Here is a 13,940-nt window from a genome sequence, read left to right on the forward strand (position 1 = left end):
AGCTGGCCAGAAAGCTTCGAGTTAGAAAGGAACATCAGTTTTTGATCAAAAACTTTATTTTTACAGTTATGATGATAAGAATCAGGGGATGCATGTGGTTTTTCATTGAAACTGTAGATATGAAATTTGTTTCTGTGTAATACGACTCTATTCACATTTATTTGGATTTTTATGTTTGATTTTATGACAACCTTTATAAAAAAATTGCTGGAGGGGCGCAGCTGAACAAGGTACCGGTGAACTGTGCACAAATCAAGGACTGACTGCCATAAGACTAACATTATCATTATATATGGTCTGTAGCAGAAATTACAGCCATGTGAAGTTTGGGCCTGGAAAATGGGAACCAGGAAAACTGGTGTTGCCGTCCAGGCCCAAACTTCAAACAGCTGTCACTTCTGCTACAGACCATATATAATGATAATGTTAGTCTTATGGCAGTCAGTCCTTGATTTGTGCACAGTTGACCGGTACCTTGTTCAGCTGCGCCCCTCCAGCAGTTTTTTTATAAAGGCTGTCAAAAAATCAAACATAAAAGCCAAATAAAGTTGAATGTAGTTGTTTTACACAGAAACAAACTTCATATCTACAATTTCAATGAAAAACCACATGCATCACCCAATTTTTATCGTCCTAACTGTAAAAACCATGTTTTTTTTTGTTTAAGACCAGGGTGCCCACTTAGAAAAAAAGAATTTGAGTTTTTTGGTAGACAGCCCGGTAAAAGACCTCCCAAAAGCAAAGATTGTGGTGTGTTTCCACCATACTACTCTAGGGTGCTGGTGGCAACTGCCCTGGATGAACTGCTTTTAAACTTTATTTCAGGAAATGAGTGAAGATCAATCCCCTTTTACGGTGGGGTGCTACATGAATGGTTCATTTTTAGCCACTAGATTCAAATGTCATGTCTTCATCCTCTCTCTAAGGGGTTTTGGCACCTCCCCTTAAGGGTGATTGACCTTCACTTGTGACAGCCACGCAGCACTTTTTTCATTTGTAACATCATGGCAATTCGCAGTCCCACTTCCAGTTTGTTTCCTCCTACTGTGTACTGTGGAGTACAGGCTACTGGGTGGTAGTAGTGTCGCCAGCAAGCAGTCCTCTAGCTCCCACGTTGCTGTTCATCTATACCATCTAGCCACACGCCTGGTTGATAAGAAAGTACAGTGGCTACTAAGACTCCCAACCCTTAATTTTGTCCATTTGCCGTATTCTTCGTCTCTGTTCAGCTGCGTGGGAAGGTTCAGCCGCAGCTGCTGTGCTCTTCCATTGCTCAGTCTCCTATCCAGAGAGTTCCTCTCCACAGTTATGTGCAAATCTGTGGTTGTCAGTTTCATCATTGCTCTCTGTTACTTGTTCTGTCATGTGTTCATTAGTTGCTGTAATTGCAAGGAAAAAAAACGTGCACGCTTTTTGTCTTGCGACAATAATGGCTTTTTTTTTAACGTTTATTGAAATGTAAAAAAAACACCCGGGGGCCTCTTGCTAGTGCATCAGGCCCCCTTAGAAGTAGCGATTAGTTAAAGTTCACGACGGGTATGGGTGGGAAATAGCAAGGGAAAAATAGTGGGTCGGTATATGAAATGCAGGAGTGTGTCCCACACTGCCTCCGCTAAATTAGGTGGGTAGGAGGGCCGCAAGAGATCATTTAAGGAATTTGGTTGTAAGTTAGTGGGAAGGGTGTCTAGGAGAAATTGTCTTTCAGTTTAACTCAGTTTTCTTGCGAGGGATTCCTTGCTTGATTGTCATCTGAGCTTGGACGTTGCCTGTTTGAGCTATCACTTACTTGCATGCTGTTTGGACTTTTGATTGCAGTGGCTTTGAAACTTTGCCACTTGGTTTTGCTCGACGAAAGCTTCGCGTTCAAACTGTCGTCGTCATTAGAATGTGAGGTGCACCATTTTTGTCTAATTTTGCATCTCGATGCACCGCTATCCAGATTCAAACTACTTCGACCATGTTGCAATGGTGTCACGGAATAGATGTTGGTTTCACACCGCGAGGGTCCTGATTTGTTTCTGACTACAGGAAGCGTTTTTTTTTCTGCACTTCTTTACCCACGATCATTATCATTGTCAGAGAAAGTTGGCTTTTCTGCAATGCCTTTTTGGCATGGCATATTCCACTGGTGAGACATAGAAAGTTTTGCTTTAAAATCAGGGTCTTCAAGCACTTTTGGTCCAGTGAGTAGCAATCTGCACGTATTTGTAACCATACAATACTGAGTCAGCACCCTTCGATCCTTCCTGTCTTGTGCCAGCAGTCTCGTCATCCAACACATGAAAGTGCCCTCGACTTTTGCCCGCACTTTTCACTTATGCCTGACCCAATAACTTTTGTTGATTTCCAGTGTTGCGCATGTCACATTTTCATTCAGGGTCACCTTGGGGCAGATAAGCGCCTGCTTGTATTTTTATCAAGTGGTTTTAGCCATGGAGCATGCTTTGCACTCTTGTGTGAGCAGCATTATGGTGCCTTGTTGCTTGTCCACTAAGTTATGTGATGCCATGTCAATAAACATTCTTCAGTGTTTGTGATGACTTTGGTGTTTTCTTGGCTTCACTTTCTAATAGTGAGAGTTGCTATCCATCAAGAAGCATACACTTACAAATGCTAGGTATTCTTATTTTTTTCTTAGGAAGACATTTGCAAAGTTTCGTTGGCAACACAGCACAACATCAAAACAAATAAAACCAACTAAAATGGCAAATGTGGCATATTTTTAAAATTAATAAACTGTGGTAAAACAACACAGCACGAGAGAGAGAGCACGAAAAGTGACAGCACTGCGTGTTTGTACCATTCTGTTTTCGTGCTAAATATTTTCAAATAAATAAATATGCAAGGAATGCAGTTGAAGTAGGGTAACTTTTTATTTGAGCTTGTCTCTTGGACATACAATTACATTTCTTGAATCGATTGCTGGATGCAATTTTCGATATTAGGCAAGCACTGGATTCTCGAATGGACACAACAGACGTTTGTTCAATTCTTATTTGCAATTGCATTGTGCAGTTTAACCCGTACAAAACATTTCGCCAAAGTCCAAAGCATTGGTTTAGGTAGAACAAAAAAAATGCCTGTGTGCCAAGATTTCGAAGCATGTCAAAGATTTATAGGTGGCCTGACTTAACCTATAGCCCTACACTGCAGTTACCCTTCATAGCTGGCCCAAGTTATGCTGAGCTTTTCCTCGTGAAACCTAAAAAGTTGAATTTTGATGTTTACAGCTACGCTGTGCAATGATAAGCCTAGCATAATTTACTCTTCAGTATTTTTACTCTATCCAGGTTTTATGTTTATTACACCACAATAAAAGTTTGCAGCCAGTGTTGAATTGACGAGCGTCAACCAATTCAGGTTGAAAGCACAAAATGCTCTAACAGAAATCGCAGTCTTCACATGTGATCAAATACGTAGTTCTTTAACACTAAACAAGGCTACTGCAGATAGCTAGGAGCGTAAAATATACTCGATGAGGTGCAGTTGGCCAGTGTGTAATTTAAGCAGCATTGTTTTAAGACAAACGGAAATTGGTAAAACACCCATGATCTTCTAACAGCAGCTATCATCGTGACTGGCCAATTCACCTGAGTGGGGATGTTACGGCTATGTGCTGGCCTAATGAATTGCCAAGAAATTTAAAACTCATTGTATGTCGGGTTGCTTGTACCTGTGGACTTTTTTCAGTTTAAGGTCATAATGCGCTCCCTGGGTCCACCTTTAGTCAGCTAGACCCACTGAGCTATAGTGGTGTCAAGGATGTGGTGCTGGACTTGCACTAGGGATGTCCTGGGTTTGATTCCCATGTGGTTTGAATTCTCCCCAAAGTTTTGAACTCAATCCACTCTTTGCACTGCCGGCCGGTTTAGGAGCTGTTGTGCTAGTACAGCGGATAGTGGCTTCTTAGTCAATGGGCCACTTATTGCTTTCGCGTTGATAAGGTAGAGTTTTCAAGATTGTGTGTTACGGTCGGTTACACTTGCCACATTTAGGGTGCTTAAATCCGACCATGTGCAAATTGCAGGCCTGTGATAAATGGGTACAGGTGATTATCTAGATGCATAAAACTGCGCCTACTGTCAAGGCATGCCGTGAATTTGTTGGTGGAATGGACATTTACAAACATGTATTCGCATGATTTCCACTGCAGCATAAAAAATTGAGGTAAAAAAGGTGCATTGTAATAAAAGGTGCATTGTAATTTTGCAGCTCCCAAGTAGTACACTATATAAGACCAGCACTGCTTCCCCTCGTGGTGCTTTGGGCGGCTCGCAGCAAAGTTCACTAAGCATCAGAATCAGCTAGTGCTTGATGTAGTTGCTACATCTATTCCCTTTCAAACGCAAGCTGCTGGACACCAGATTTCCCTACACTAATAACATTAGAATTGGGTTAGAAAAGTGAAATGAACTGGAAAGCTGTGGGTGAAAAGTATGATCAACATGACAATTCCAACAGGGACAAGACCACCCTGTTTTGGGAGCTTTACCCCAAAAGACCAAGGCACTTGGCAACGAAAGGAGCCCCAGCTGAAAACAGAGCAAGGCCTCGTGGCTTGTGGAGGGTGCTTCTCGTGGTAGAATATAGCTGCCTGTCATCATGCGATTTCGACTGCCCAGGAGTCTTTACCACCACTGTGGTGACATTGAAGGAAGGTGACAGGGAAGTGTCCGCAAAGTCGCACATCAAGGCTACTATTCCTGTTGACACTGGACAGATAAGAGCCAAAATTACAACTAAACTAGTTTTCTGCACAAGGAAGAGCTCACTTTCTTGTTTTGCCAAAGCTAATAACATACCCTTAAATAATCCATGCATGACATATGTTCATCACAGATGGGTTTGGGTGCACCAAATTATTTGTTATACGGAACCTTTTTTCCCCGCTGCGAACTCGCAGGAAGCAGTTTTATTTCGTGTAAGGCATTTCTAAGAGCAACGCAATCACTTTGTTCTCTGTCTACTTTACTCATACTATCAATTCGTAAATTTATACCAGCAAATAGAAAACAAACAGAAAGAAGAACACAATTTAGCGCACGAGATATCCCCAGCTGTCCATTGCTTTGACACTCGCTGAAAGATTTGTAATGGTCAAGCTGGCATAGATCTGTAGATCGTTTGGTTTTGTTTTCACTGGCATTTCCAGTACACACGCTGCTGTCTTCATGGTTATCCACTGCTGTGTTAGTGTAAACACTCGCTTTAAATGTATGCAGAGAGAGAACGCAGCAGTGTATCTGAAGTATACCATCAATTATAAGCCAGGCAAGGGCGGGAACCCGTTAGGTCGTGACAAGTGGCCTGCGAACATCAGTTCCCACTAGAATGGCAGGATGAGTGTTGCACGCAGGGTAGGGGCACTGTGACTGCAGTCAGGAGATGCTGCAAGAGAAAAATGAAACGTGAAGAATCAAACAACGTTCACGCAACAGTAAATAATCTACGACGACTGAAAAGAAGGGCAAACGACAGAGAAGACCACACAAGCACTGCCCCTGCCCTGCGTTGTTATCGGGGTCGTTCCGCCTGCATTTGCATCAGTTATAGAACGCTGAGTGGTTCACTATTAAATATGAAAACACATAACGAAGTAACCATCCCTTGGCAGGCACTCCTGGCAAGCAAGAGTACTAGATGCAGGAAAGAGGTGCAAGAGGCCAAAGCAGCGTGTTACAACGCCCTCACGAACCACACGCGCACACGAAAACCTTGCCAACAGCGTTCTGTCACGCTCTAACTTCACGTATAGATCGCACAGCAAGTTCATTTTCGTTACAACATTAAGATAGGTTAGCACAAGGATAACAAGCGATGCTAATGACGCCACATTGAAGAAGAGACAAAGAAGCGCCACGGGCGAGACGGGTTTCCGCGCCGTGCAACAAACCGCCAACAGCTTGCGATCGCCGACAGACGCGAACAGAGCAGCATAAACAGCAACAATAATGCAAGACGGTGAGAACGCGCCGTTAACAATTTCGTAAACGTCGCTAATATAACTGCCGCAAGCAGAAAGGACGCTTTGCAGTAGGAGATATGCGAACTGATTGCAAACCCGCCAAAAAACACTCACCTGGTCGGCCGATGGTGGACAGTTGAACGCCCACAGATAACTGCAAAGCTGTTGTGCCAGAAGACGCTGGAGCTGTTGAACGACGACTGACAGGGAGACAACCATCGCCAGTTTATGAATTATTGCGTTGATCGCATAAGTCGAACGCGACTACTTGGATCGCTACGGCACGTACGCCGTGTAGGCAGCACTCGGAAAAATGTAAACATACCGCGCGGGAACGCTGCGAGCATGAGCAAACGTGACGTCACATCCGCCTAGCGATGCTCCTCACCCGCCCAAGAGGTTGGTTAATTCCTCTCCTGAAGGGCAGGTGCACGGAACGGCTGACCCTCTTTTCCACGAAAACTTCCCTTCCTACTACCGGGCTACAGCGTCGACGCGCGGGGCACTCACGCCGCACCTCCCCGGCTGGTCGTGGTCCCCTCTGCCTTTTCAATGCTTCCCAGAACTTCCTTTCCCTGCCTCCTTTGGTCCAGCTTGGGTCGCTCTCCCCCTTTCTCAATGACTAATTTCAAAGTGAGCTCCGCGGGAGAAGGAATGCGGTTTTTCTGACTGCGCCCGCAGGAAGGGGGGCCGCGAAAGTTCTTTCCAAATTGCTTCCACGCTGAGAAGGCCGTTTTCAGAGAAGCCCGCTTTTTCACTTGACCGCGGCAGCGAAGGGCCACAGAGGAAGAATTCTCCGAACTTATACGTCTTTCGGTCTCCGTTCATTCGCAAGCTTTGCCGAGGCACAGTATCCAAAGTTGCAACCTGAATTTGAGCGTTAACCTTTCATATAACTGGCCGATGAACCTCATCATCGTTATTCAGTCTGTGTTGTAGATGTAGCTAGGTAAATCATGAGTGTATAAATTACGCGGCATAAGTCATATTGGAACCAGCGGAATAGAATTTAATGGTGCGCTCGAATTATACCTTTATAGGCTAACACTTTTTATTAGCGGCGGTAGACTTAGAGGCTTATGTCACTATGTAGTTAGCTAAGGAAGCTTTTATGGATGCAAGCCTCTAAATTCTGCGCCAAACGCTTTCCTAATTCCGGTTAAATGTTGCTTAATTGTCCCACGTCTAAAGGTTTACAGTTATATATTGCGCTGTAGCCAGCCGCAGAAACTTTTATGGGTGCCTCTCTTTAGCTTTAGGGCAGATTCTCTCTAATAGCTCGCAGAAGACAGCTGAATGGTTCCAATTATGTAGACTTAGAGCTAGACAACGGCCTATATCCAGCCAAATGAGCTTTTATGGCTTTCTCTCTTTAGCTTTAGGACGAATTCTTTTCAATAGCTGGCAAAAGACAGCTCAATGGTTTTGAGTCTGTAGAGTTAGAGCTAAAAAACGGCCTATAGCCAGCCAAATGAGCTTTTATGGCTTTCTCTCTTTAGCTTTAGTGCGAACTCTTTTCAATAGCTGGTAAAAGACAGCTGAATGGTTTCAAGTCTGTAGACTTAAAGCTAAACAATGGCCTATAGCCAGCCAAAAGAGCTTTGTCGCGGCTGGCCTATAGAACTAAAGCCATAGATTTTTCTTTAGCTGGCTACAGTAGCCTGAATAGCTGTAACTCTATAGACTAAACACACTAGGATGTTCTATAGTCGTCTAAAGAGAATTGTATGGTTTACATTCTTTAGTGCAGGATGCATAAAAACTTCAATAGCTGGCTATAGCCTAATTTATGCACTTTTATGGGTGGCCATAGGGACCCATAGGCGGCCATAGCTCACCATACATTTTTCTATAGACGCCCATAAGGCATTTTTGTATGGGCATGCACTTAGAAACGAAATTCGAATCCAGAATTCCGAGTTGAGATCATGTAGTCCGCAGTACAACCTCTTGGCCCCTGATTCATCCTAGCGCGTGTCGCTGCAGCCGTATTTCTCGTGTTCAAATTATCGCCAACAGCTTCCGAGCGTACGTCAAATATTGCTTCAGCTGTAAAGGGTGTACTGTTATATTATTCCCGTACATTTCATGTAGCGGCTCCTAATTGAGGCGAGACATTTTATGGGCTAAGAGTTTTGAATTTCCGAGATGGTGACAGCTTCTTGACTAAATGAAAACCATTGGAAGTAGAGACATCAGAGAGACAAAATGACGTTACTTTAGACAATATGTAGCGCCTATTTTTTTACGTAACGTTCTGCGTTGAAGAAAGAAAAAAAATGAGAAGTAGACCTATTTTTAACCCTGCCAGATTCAGTACGAACCCCGTGATCATTGTAGATCAATGAACTTAAACTTCCGGTGAATATCGACTCCGCATCGTTTTAAAAACCACAATAAGCCTAACGTAGAACTTGTGTTGCGATGTAGTGAATAGCAATGAATTATGAAAAATTTGCAGCAAAGGTTGAACCAGTGTATGAAAGAGCATGGGCATGCCTCGCAGAGTAAAAACCAGTATGATATAAATGTGACCACAACATTGCCGAGATGAAGCAAACAAAGAAATAGATAGAAAGAGAAGAAATAAAAAAGTCGTTGGACTTGCAGCGACCCCTGCTATCGGAGACAAAATTCTGCACCATTACTCCTTAGGCACTGTTTTCATTGTTAGAGCTGGAGCAGATATTTTTTCAGAGCTAGGGGACGGTATACAAGAGACGGGGTTGGAAAGTCGAAAGTAGCCAAACGAACTCACCAGCTTCAAGTGATTGTTTTAAAAGGAGCAAAAAAAAAACGCCATTTTCATTTTTGTTTGGCGCTCTTTGCCCCAGGTGGCTTTGCGCCAAAAAACTCCAACCATCATCATCATCATCATTTTCAGCGGAGCGTTGCTTGTAAGTACTTATTGATTACCTTTGCGGAAAAAAATGCAGGAGTACGGATATGTAGAAAACCGTATTGCATGATTTATTCGTTTGCTGTAGTGCGAGAAAGCGACGGCAGTTGATTTAAGTGTGTCGCTATCGTCTGTTGTTTCCGCTGTTCTTTCTTTGCATTTTCTTTCCTTGTTACTATTAGGCCGTGCCTGTGCTTCTTTGTGTTTATTTTCCTGTATAACACCCCCCTACAACAATACCTTTTGGCAAATGTAGGTATGTTAGAAATAAATAAATAAATAAATAAATAAATAAATAAATAAATAAATAAATAAATAAATAAATAAATAAATAAATAAATAAATAAATACAAAAATGTTGTATATGCAGTATTAGGTGCAGCATTCAAAGAATGACATAGAAGGGGCGTTTTCCGCACACCGTGTTTTCGCACTTCCGCTGCCTCTTTACTTTAAATCATCGTGCCTATTATACAACGTCATACACACTACCCAGCACTGGGCATAAGATCTCAGGCTCCCGTAAATTACTGAAGCATTACCCTTCATACCGATGGCGTTGCTTGAAGTCTTTGACGCCGTTCATACGACCTCGGGTGGACGATATTAGCCAGCGAAAGGTAAATTTTGGTTTCACCCGTTAAGTAGAGCTGTTCGGTAATGTGTTTGAGAGACTAGATTGTTGAGACCTATTCTGGGCTTTGCAGATAACAGTAATCTGCCTAAAAGTTGGTTGTGTTCTGTTCGTTCAGCTTGTCTGAAGTACTGAAATGCAATAACTGGTCGTATAAGGCTCCCTTCGTGGAACATGGGGCATTGGAAGTGCCCGGAAATATACGAAATGCCCAATGCGCAAAGGCGCCTGAAAGTAGCCAGTCGCTATACTGAAATTTTCGCCGCCGCGAGTTTCGAAAAGTCGCCAGCTTGGCGCCAAACTGCCAGACCTGGCAACCCCGACAGCAGACACCGCCGAGTGTTAGATCTGTAAGCAGGAGGTTAAATGGTTACGCCCATGTTGTTTACTTTATTTCGAAACTTTTTTCCGAAAGTCAAACTATTATCGGCTTGAAGCGCTGGGGTTCAAAGACCTAACGTACCACGTTAGGTCTTGTATTCAGGCTTGGTTAATTATTAAGGTAGATAAGGTAAGGTAATTATTAAGGTATTTTAATTAAGGTAGATTAAAACGTTGATGGCAAAGTGGACAGAGGAGAATAGGTATAATATGGAAGATCTGGCCGTACTACGAACAAAAGTTAAGATGAGATCTGAGCGCTGTAGCACCGTCACAACTGGAAGAGAGCCATTGATTGCAATATTAACACTTGTGGCGAGATGGCACATGCATCACCGCAGAAAGAACGGGATGCAGAATGCAACTGTGGAAAAATTAATCAACTACGCGATCTACAAACGGACGACACTGCCAGAAAACCACGACACTGGAAAACACCGGCGTTTTCTTTGCAAATTCTTGAACCTTCTTATCCCCGTAAGATTCGTAGATGCGGCAGCATTACTAGGATCACAGAGCGATTCCCAGTGGGTGCTAGCTGCCGCACCAATTAAGTGTCCGCGGAATGACGTATTTAGAGAAAGTGACACCACTGCCAAATGGCTCTAATTGAACTAAAACAAATTTCACAAAATTGGCGCTACGTACTCAAACAGGAATGGAAGACCTAAATTAAGAGCGAAAAAACCAAAACTAAATCCTAATTGCAAAGAAATCTCAGTATATAGAATCTCACTATATTTATTACCAAAATATATTGGCTACTTTAACGCCTGCCTGGCGTCTCTGCAAGCAGTCTGCAAAAAAATAATGGCCACATGCGGATCAGCAGCACAGAAAACAACGAGAACGCTTATTATCAGGAAGGCGGTCCAGAATAAACACTTTGAAACATCGACAACCGCCTTCTTGTTTAAACTTACCAACAACCTTCCTCGAATGTATCAACGCGAGCATATCAAGCTATAAGAGTAGATAGCCGCTATTCAGCGTGTGCAACGGCCTTAAAAACCATTGCGGCCAGTTTCGCTCTGTCAGCTGACCTACCGTGCTTGCACAGAATGAATGCTGGATGCGGCATGTTAGCATGTTCCTGTTCCGAAAATCTCTCTCAACGCGATTACCGATATCACATCATAAATGCATAGATGCAGATGTCATCTGCAGCTGTTATTTCAGAGTCAATTCCCCTGTACTCTGAGCTTTCCAAACAGCTGGGTTGTAAACAGCGTGGCTCATATTAGGTAACCACCAACGCCAACGCTGTTAATGTGTACCTTAGAGTTAGGTAACTACTGAATTAGCAGTAGAAATTGTAGCGGCGTTATTTTGCTGACTGCTTTTTTCGGAACCTTTACTGCCTTGTTCAGCAAGCTTCCCTGAGTGGCTTTTCAGTGCGCGTGACGTGCTCCGCTTACAGCTTGCGGCGATGGCAGCAAAGAAAACAGCAACTGACGGCTTCATGCTGGAGTGGACGAATGATGCACTGCAGGGAAGGCAATAAACATGGGCACAGAACCGTTTAGTTTCATAATTTTTGCAGGTATTTTGCAGCGAAACCTATGTGCTATGTGCTCACAAACAGGAATGGGCAGGTTTTATAAAAACGGTTCGATATTTTGCTTTGCGAGACCTTCCTGCGTTTACAAAATATGATATTTTCCCATAAAAGGAAACCTAGTAGTGGTATCCGAGTAGCTACGACGGAATCGTATTCAGAGCTTAATACCTCACCGGCCTAAAGTAGGCCATTTACATCGATTCTAACATTCCCTAAAACAGTCTTTTGAAGCACTTGCAATAGACTTGCCGTTTGTTTTTACGAGCTTCAAAAACAAAAAAATTGTAGCGGCTGCTTTTTCCCGGTTTTGAAAAATGCTGGCGGTATTTTATTGCTACGCGTGCACCCAAGTATACATTTTCGGTTTAGTGATAGCGTGCATCGCAAAGCTTCTTTAACAAATCTAAACGGCTGTACAAGTGACCCTGTGACCAACAAGGGACCAACAAGTGACCCTGCATTCAGCACAGTTCTCAAAAAAACCTCACAACAAAAAACAAAAATCAACGACTCTGACATCCTTAAGACGTACACGTAAAATTTAAGATTGGTCACACTTCAAGGGCGGTACTGATTCACGGGTAGCTCCTGGCATATGGTTACTGGTGCTGTATTTTATTCCAACGTTATTACGGGATAATTATTCAATGAAGTATAGATAGAGTATTTCGTAAAAATGCTCTCACCTGACACAATCTCAAGGTATTTAGCACGGCAATGTTCCTCGCAACTCGTGACAGTGATGCGAACACGAACATTTCGGGCTGCTTATATACATACACTGGGTTCGCTTAAGGTCATTAAACTGTTGCACCTGGTTCAGCCACAAAACAGGAAGCTGGTGGTGGCCAGCCAATATTGCCGTTGTTTCCGGGTTTTGTTTTCAACGGCTGTCTTCTGTACCACGTGCATATACTAATGAGGGGTTATAAACAAAGCTGGCAACCCACCTGCGCCGTAATAGCCGTGTCATAATCGAGGCGGGGTAATAACCTCCGAAAGCTTGCGTAAGCCCGGGAATCAACGACCATGTGCAAAAAAGCAGGGCAATGAACGCCTAAAAGATGGGCGCCGCCTCCTACTCGTATAGCCTCCCGAGTCCACTTTTTAACCAGACGGTGTGTGAATAAAAAGCTGGTAGCTTCTTCAGATACCTTTGTTTCTGTGTGCATTCATGTTCAGGCTTTTCCACCACCACCAAGCCTTTTTCGAGGGATAAGACTAGGTTTGGTGACCAAGTTGTGCTCTTCGAATGTTAATTTACTTGTCGGAAATTGGGTGCTCTGTTTGCGGCGCATTTGTGTATTATTCACTGTAGTTTCCGTTCATGCTGTCGTTCGTCTCGCTGGTGGAGTAAGAGATGAGTGCCGCCAACAACACGAGACAACAGGGAATTTTTCTATCTGGGCCGCGGGGGCCGCTTTTCTGATGGAGGCGAAAAGCAAGAACGCCTGTGTGTTCGAGACTTCGGCGCACGTTAAAGGTCCCCAGGTGGTCAAAATTAATCCGGAGTTCTTCAAAACGGGGCGCCTCATCGCCTACTTTGCGTCGGTGCGTTATAGCCCACAATCAATCAATCAATCAATCAATCAATCAATCAATCAATCAATCAATCAATCAATCAATCAATCAATCAATCAATCAATCAATCAATCAATCAGTCAATCAATCAATCAATCAATCAATCAATCAATCAATCAATCAATCAGTCAATCAATCAGTCAATCAGTCAATCAATCAATCAATCAATCAATCAATCAATCAATCAATCAATCAATCAATCAATCGAGTCTTACTACCTGCTGACACGTGCCACAGCTCCACATTGATTGCCACAGCTCCACATTGACGTGCCACAGCTCCACACAGCTCCACAGAACGCTTAATGCCTCTCTTACTTTATGAACCTATTATGTACGCGTGGGTTCTACACCTCTTTAACACCAGCAAACAATTTCTAGTTCAGTCATAAGGCCGGAGTTTTCCTTCATGAAAAGTTCGGTTGATTGCCGATGAATAGTCCAGCCTTGTTCATTTTACCAATCACTCGGTGCACACCCGCCAATGTGAAGTTACCCATGATTACGTTTATCTCGTGCAGGATCGGTAGTTTCCAGGGTATGACGGTGGCGAGTTGTGGGAACGCCGCTTGGGGTATGTTTTACGCCACTGCGCAGACAAGTCAGTAGCACCAATGGCCTGTGAATAAAAAACCTCGCTCTTGTTGGCCTCGCTTGCCCCAAGAAATACGGCCCGTGTCTTTTCAACTCACCAATCGGCAACCCTACGACCAAGCATTTGTCATGTACCATGTTTTGAGTTTGTCCGTAATGTTAATATGCGTTCTTTGTGACCCACAATTTTTGTTCTAACGGGCGCGTCGCCGCTGCGAGTAGGCTTTGATATCCGGCGGTAATTTGGCGAATTGAGCGCAAACATTCGTTAAGAGCGCCGTCTGATGGGCCAAGCTTGTGAAACCCCGCGTGGTCTCGCCAACCCC

General features: G+C 43.5%; 1 long non-coding RNA gene across 1 annotated transcript in view; it reads right to left on the bottom strand.

The window, feature by feature from the left end:
- LOC144140008 (uncharacterized) overlaps window positions 1-12,220 on the bottom strand; it is a 39,072-nt gene extending 26,852 nt beyond the window's left edge. The window contains exons 1-2 of the long non-coding RNA XR_013316310.1: window positions 12,127-12,220; window positions 11,298-11,365 (exon numbers count right to left, since the gene is read on the bottom strand). This is a non-coding gene — a long non-coding RNA (uncharacterized LOC144140008). The remainder of the gene's footprint in view (window positions 1-11,297; window positions 11,366-12,126) is intronic.
- Window positions 12,221-13,940: the final 1,720 nt, after the last annotated feature.

The sequence above is a fragment of the Haemaphysalis longicornis genome, unplaced genomic scaffold (assembly GCF_048455015.1).
Source record: "Haemaphysalis longicornis isolate Haplotype H1 unplaced genomic scaffold, Haemaphysalis longicornis Haplotype H1 scaffold_5, whole genome shotgun sequence".
NCBI lineage: Eukaryota > Metazoa > Arthropoda > Arachnida > Ixodida > Ixodidae > Haemaphysalis > Haemaphysalis longicornis.